This window comes from Lissotriton helveticus, chromosome 12 (assembly GCF_964261635.1).
Source record: "Lissotriton helveticus chromosome 12, aLisHel1.1, whole genome shotgun sequence".
Classification (NCBI taxonomy): domain Eukaryota; kingdom Metazoa; phylum Chordata; class Amphibia; order Caudata; family Salamandridae; genus Lissotriton; species Lissotriton helveticus.
The window spans coordinates 128,184,501-128,191,006 of record NC_136073.1 but is presented as its reverse complement, the minus strand read 5'-3'; the positions used below and the strand labels follow the sequence as shown (position 1 = coordinate 128,191,006).

The 6,506-nt window shown below is 42.3% G+C and overlaps 1 non-coding gene across 1 annotated transcript; it reads right to left on the bottom strand.

Moving 5' to 3' along the window:
• Positions 1-232: 232 nt before the first annotated feature.
• TRNAN-GUU (transfer RNA asparagine (anticodon GUU)) lies at positions 233-306 on the bottom strand. Its single transcript has one exon. It is a non-coding gene; the product is annotated as a tRNA-Asn (tRNA).
• Positions 307-6,506: the final 6,200 nt, after the last annotated feature.

Genomic DNA, 6,506 nt, shown 5'->3' with positions numbered 1-6,506 from the left:
CATATGACCCATAATAATGCAATCAGGAGCTGTCACCCAGCTTCTATCTTCTGTGTATAATTTGCTTCTCGCGCAAATCACAGTGAATGAATGACTGTAATTCTTCCTTTTTTCATTAAATTTTGCGTGAAATTTTATTTTCGTTATAAGAAGAAGGGTCGTCTTAAATGTAACTTTAAAAATAAATTTTTAAAAAACCACATTTGCATCAGAAGCACGGTAAAAAAACAACCGTCCCTGGGTGGGCTTGAACCACCAACCTTTCGGTTAACAGCCGAACGCGCTAACCGATTGCGCCACAGAGACTGCGTGTAATGAGGATTTCCGATCACTTTGTGTAGGAAAGGATTGCTACTCTGTAGCACAATATTTTGTTTGTGGGTATATGCATTGTGGTAGCGCAGTAATCATTACTTTAATTATCTGAACTACACCACATACGCCATAGAATGGAATGTTTATGCCCTAGTCTTCATGTTCAGCACAGGGGTTATTCGGTGGGGACGTTGTAAAGGTGTTTTTCTGTAGATGGTTGGGAGCATTTTTGGATTTGAGTGAGTTATTGTTAACCTTCACTTGCCAGTAAAGCCCCAGCAGTTTGTTTGATGGTTTTTGTCATTGCAGATTTCAATTGGACTTCAATTAATTTTAAGAAGGTGAATCAACCGCTCACAGGTGTGGTCTCATGAATGTCAGATGCAGAGATCTCAGGCCCAAACTTGTCTCTTTTTTGTCTCAGAGAAAGCATGGAATCGGTGCACAATCACTAGAAATGGCCACCGGAGAAGAGCCTGGGGTGGAGGGTGTTCTTGTTGGTAGTCCCTCGAATGCTCCTTGCGTGAAGAAGTCTGACTATACAGGAGGGGGCGTGGATGGAATTGGTGGAGGGACACCCCACCTGTTCTAATCATAAAGCCAGCATGTTGTGTGGTCAATGGGGAAGTCTGATTTCCTTAAGCACCTTTCCAGGGCTCTGCAAGATTTCAGAAGTTCATCTGTGCAGGATTTATTGCTCGTCAATCTAGATTAGCATATAGTTAGCTGGGCTTTCTGTTAGGGGTAGGGGTGTCACAGTGCCAGTGCAGTATACCAAGGTGTACAGACCTGCACTGGTGTGCCAGAGCATATATGACAGCGCTGATCTTGCACAGGTTTGTGTCCCACACACTGACTAGTTTCTCAGCTAGCGGATTCAATTCGAGGGGGGTGTCAAATTTGTGTAATTTACTCTTACATAAATAATGCAAAATTTAGGAAGAATTATGACGTAATACCAGTACAATCGATCAAGTGTTCAGATTGTGTTGTATTTGTTGGAAATATGTTTTTTTTATTGAAGGGACATATTTATGTAGCTTTTGTTGACCCTAGGGCAGCTTTTGATTTAGTTTTGCAGGATCGTTTATGGGATTGTTTGTTTGAAATGGGACTACCAGTCTGCTTACTCGAGCAGAATAGAAGACTGCACTATAACAACTTTGCAAGGATACCCTGGGGTCCGAATGGGGAACTATCTAATCCTGTTCCAATTAGGCAGGGAGTCCGCCAAGGGTGCGTGTTGGCCCTTACTCTCTTTTCCTTATTTGTCAATGATATCCCGGCACATTTAGATGAGAGTCAAAATGACTCACCTAAGTTGAATGGAGAGAGGGTTCCCGCACTCTTATTTGCGGACGATACCATTCTGATCTCGCAAACCCTGAGTGGTCTGCAAAACCTTTTAAATTCCTTCAAATTGTACTGTGACAAGAAGGGTCTAGAAATGAATACAAACAAGACCAAATGTATAGCCCTCAACCCCCACAAATCCTTCAAGGGCCATTTCCTTCCTAACGATCAAAAACTGGAACTTGTATCGGAGTTTTCATACTTGGGCGTCTCTCTTGACTCCAAAAATTCCTGGAAGACACAACTAGAAAAAAGTAAAACTATTTTTAATCACAACACTTTACCCATCACAAGACGACATGGGGCCAGCATAAACAAATCTATTACACCAGCCCTGGAAGTGTTTAAATTCAAGGCACAGGCCGGTGCCTTATATGGTGCCGAAGTGTGGGGTATGAAAGCGGGGAATCTTTTTAAGAAAAGTGAGAACAACTTCTATAGGAGTATCTTGAGATTGCCCACACGCACCCCACTCTTACCCCTTTTTCTAGACCTTAACATGAAGCTTACGGACGATCTTGCAGTACTTCGTCCACTCCTATATTGGGTTAGACTATGGAGTACTCCAGACCTTGCAGATTACAAAAGTGGTATTCTAGAAGTGAAGAACCTTGATGTTTATAATACTAACCCTTGGTTAAATTAAAGCATGTAAAAACTTGGCTTATACAAATTGGTCTTACCCACTTCTGGGAAAATCCTGCACTTTTGACACAAAGTTGCAAGAAGCTTGTAAAGGCAAGATTCTGGTTTTACATCTCCTATAACTCCCTGAATGATAATTCCTGTTGTTCCATTACCAGTAGTTTTTTGAACTTCAAAAATGTACAGCACTTTGAGGAGTTTTTAGATGAGATACAACCCCAGCTTGCAAAAAGTCTGTACCTAAAATTTAGATATGGAATACTTAAAACGAATGTAGCTCTAGCTAGGTGGGAAAAGCTCACCGGGACAATTAAAAGCTTGAACTGTACATGTTGTCAGTCCAACTCAAAAGAGGATGAGAAACAAATATTGTTGTTCTGCACTACATATGACAGAGCAAGGAGACGATGGATAAAGCCCTTGTGCAATGCCCTAGGTATTCGTTCGTACGTGGAAGCATTCAAGATCATCAAGACTGATACTAGTCGTCTTACTGTGTTTTGTGTCAGTAGATTCCTATTGTTTGCAAGTTATTAACGCAAGAAGCGGGGGTTGGAACTGTAGTTGCTTAGCTGGCAATTCGCTATGCAGTGGTTGTGTTGTCCTGATTGCCTGAGGATTATTGTTGAGCCAATTTCTAGGATCATTCTCTATGGAGGGGTATTTTAAAAAGCACACTGTGCTCTCATCTTTACCACGCTAGGAGAGAGCACATCTATTAGTTTTTTCACCCACAGAAATTAATAAAAATAATAAAAATCACTACACTTTGATAGAATCTTTTTGTTTATACATATCTGATCGGAGGGTGATTCTGTCAACACCTCTTCACTTCCTCAATTGTTTTGGAGTTATTCTCTATGGTGCCACCCTAAAAGTTTAAAAAGTTTTTTATCTTTTATTATAACAACATTTTATATTTTAGGTGACTTTTTAAATTCATGAATCAACACTAAATCTGATGAATTGTATTGTATTCCAGCTCCCCAACAGCATATCATGTATGTACTTTTGTACCCATTGTGTAAAATGTACTGTTGTTTTTATGTGTCTTTTATGGCCAAATTGGGCCGAAATAAAGATCAATGATGATGAAAATGATGGGCAATAAGTAGCTGGCATTTGTAGCAATATTTAAGTGCCAAATGCATCCCCATGTCCTTTTGCACGCAAGAAAACATTTCACGCATAAAAGTGCGAAAAACACAAAAGACGCAAACAATAGTTACTCACATTATGTTATTGACATTGCTCCTGTGCATGGAGGCAAGATGGCGGATGCGTTTGCATCCGAGTGAGCAGCTGAACTGCGCCTCGCTGTTGTGTCGCTTCCCATCTGTCGGGTAGCTGATATTTACCTGTCTTTTGGATGCTTGTTTGTTGAAAACACGGTGGATAGCGGGGGCTGCTTTATCTGGGAAATGTGGTTGGATTTATATCGAAATTACCGCCGTCTGTTTCACACTGTTTGGCGTTCTCCACTCGCTACTCCGGACCGATTCGTGTGGCTGGGCTGGGCCAGCGGTCTGTGTGAGGCTTTTCGAAAACTTCGGCCGGAGGCTGCGCCGGACTGCAGGTTGGTTTTGTTGAAGAGTCGGAGACGCTGCCTCGGGATGGCTCCAAAGAATCCGAATGCCAGCATGGTGCCTAAGGTTTCAAAACCAAAGACTCAAGCTGCAATGGCAGCAACAGCGGTTACGGAGGGAAATGCAGTAATTGAAGGATCTCCGGGTGCCGGTATGACTACAATACCAAACACGGAGTCCGATGCTGAAGTGATTGATGCCGGTAGCAGTGCGCAGTCATCCTCTGCAACACTGACATCAACAGTGAATGCTGGGAGTTGTAGGACTGGAGCCATCCCGAAAATACCCGGTATGTTTAAAAAAAAGAACTTAAATGGAAATAATGACGGGCAATGCACAGGCACGAACCCCCCGCAGATTGACGTCTCTAATGTTGATATCGTTGGCACTGGTAATAGAAACGGTATTGGAGTTTCTAAGGGCAAAATGCATGGAGTAGTCCAACTGGGTGTCGTTTCGTTATTACCTGGGACTGAATCAGGGCAGAATGTAGCAGAACGTACCCCAGCAGTATTTACCTGCTAACTGTACATGAAACTTCAGCTAATCCACTATGCCCTGCTGTTATTATAAACCAGGAGTCACTGGCAGTTACTGGGGACACAGAGTCAATTGATTCAGCAGGTAACTTTTATTCAATGTCGGACTTATCCACTGCTTTGGACTCGGAGAGTTTGGATGGGGAATGGAGAGATGACTTAAGTGTCACCAGTTTAACTAGTTCTGTGCAGTTAGAGGATGGGGTGAATTTAGTAATTGGAGAGAATGGGGAGAATGAGACATCCCCTTATGTTAGAATGGAGTGGGGGGCTGAAGAAAACACAGTCCGTAAGGCTCCATTGGTTATTGGTAGACCCACTCCTTCAAATCCAGGGGATGGAAACAGTCAAGGCTCTCCAATTTTAAGTAGTTCTGCTGAAGTAACTTCGGGGGATCAACCTCATGTGCCTGTGATTACTTTAAGCACTCTTTATCAGGTCATGCTCCAACATCGTGAGGAAACTAAAGCTGAGAACTTGCGTACTCAAGGAGCAGTACGAAGGATTCAAAATAATGTGCGGCGAGTGGTTAAAACCTCTAACAAAACATCAGCTAGAGTATTAGAGGCAGAAGGAAGGATTTCAGCGATCGAAGATGGGATCACGCAACAAAAATCTCAGCTCTCTTCCTTGGAAACATTAAGGGAAGATGTCAACTGGAAGCTGGTTGATTTAGAGAACAGATCCAGGTGGAACAATCTGCGAATTTTGGGCATACCAGAAGGGTGTGAGGGGTCTAACGTCAGACAGTTTGTTATTGAGCTCTTTATGAAAGCTTTTCCGGAATTAACTCAGTGGCAGTGGGATCTGGAGCTCCATAAAGCTCATAGATTCCCCTTTCAACAAAAAAAGAATGCCAGCGCTGCCTCTAACATCAAGCCAAGAGCTATACTAATTTGCTTAAACAACTTCCTGGCTCGTGAGGCTTTGTGTGATTTGGCCAGACCTGATCGAAAACGAAAGGGGAAAGGAGTGGAATTTTTTGTCCGTCCGGACTACTGTCATGCCACAGTCCAACAGCACTGGCAGTTTCGTCAACTCATTCCATCTTTTCAAGCGAAAGGAGCTCAGGCCTTCCTTCTTAACCCCTCAAAACTTAAAATAATGCATAAAGAGAAAACATACTTTCTAACCTTGGAGGGTGCGGCGAAGGACCTATTAGCGTCTATTTAATCTCACTCTATACTGCAAATCATGAACTGATTTCTCAAATCTGTATACAATTGTCTAATGCATTACTCCTAGGTTTTTTTTGTATTTTGCTTTATGACTACTTAGTTTTATGACTCTGCGTAGGTTGATAATTAAGGAGATGGGAAGCAATCCGCGAGATGCATTATGCTTCTATGGCCATCACTTTCTGGGTCCTTTCAGTCCCTTTGCCTTCTGTGGGTGGGGTGCTGGGTGGGTGTGGAGGGTGGGAGGGGGGGCACTAGAGGGAGGTTGGGGTGGTTCGGTGGTGGGCAAGTAAGGACAGAACTCTTTGTTTTAAGATAGGCATTGGACGTAATATGTCTAGTAGACTTTTCTCTGCTATAGGGACGGTAGAGGTCAATAGAGCCAGAGTTGTTGTTTTTGATTTACTGCTTACTAATCAATTAAAATATCAATATGGGTAAATTAAGGATATGTTCATGGAACATCTGTGGCCTTAATTTTAGGAAAAAAAGAGGGATCTGTTCACAAATAATTCAGCAAAACTGTAATATGAACTGTATGCTTTTTATCTATGCACTGGCTCTTTTTACCGTTTTTATGTATATGTATTGCTTTTTAAGATATGCATCATATCGAAATAAAGCCTAACTGAACTGAGCAATAATTCGGAGTATGAGGATAGATTTATTATGCTTACAGGAAACACACCTGACATGGAATGACAGACGATGGCTTAATGATCTAGGCATGCAGGTATTGGGGTGCACTCGTCAAGGTACCACCACAAGGGGAGTGGCAATCCTGATGAAAAGAGGAGTGGGGTGCTGTAAACGCACTAAAACTGATCAGTATTGTAGGTGGGCAATAAGTGAAATCTGTATAGAGGGTAATCCCTGGACTATTTGTTCGA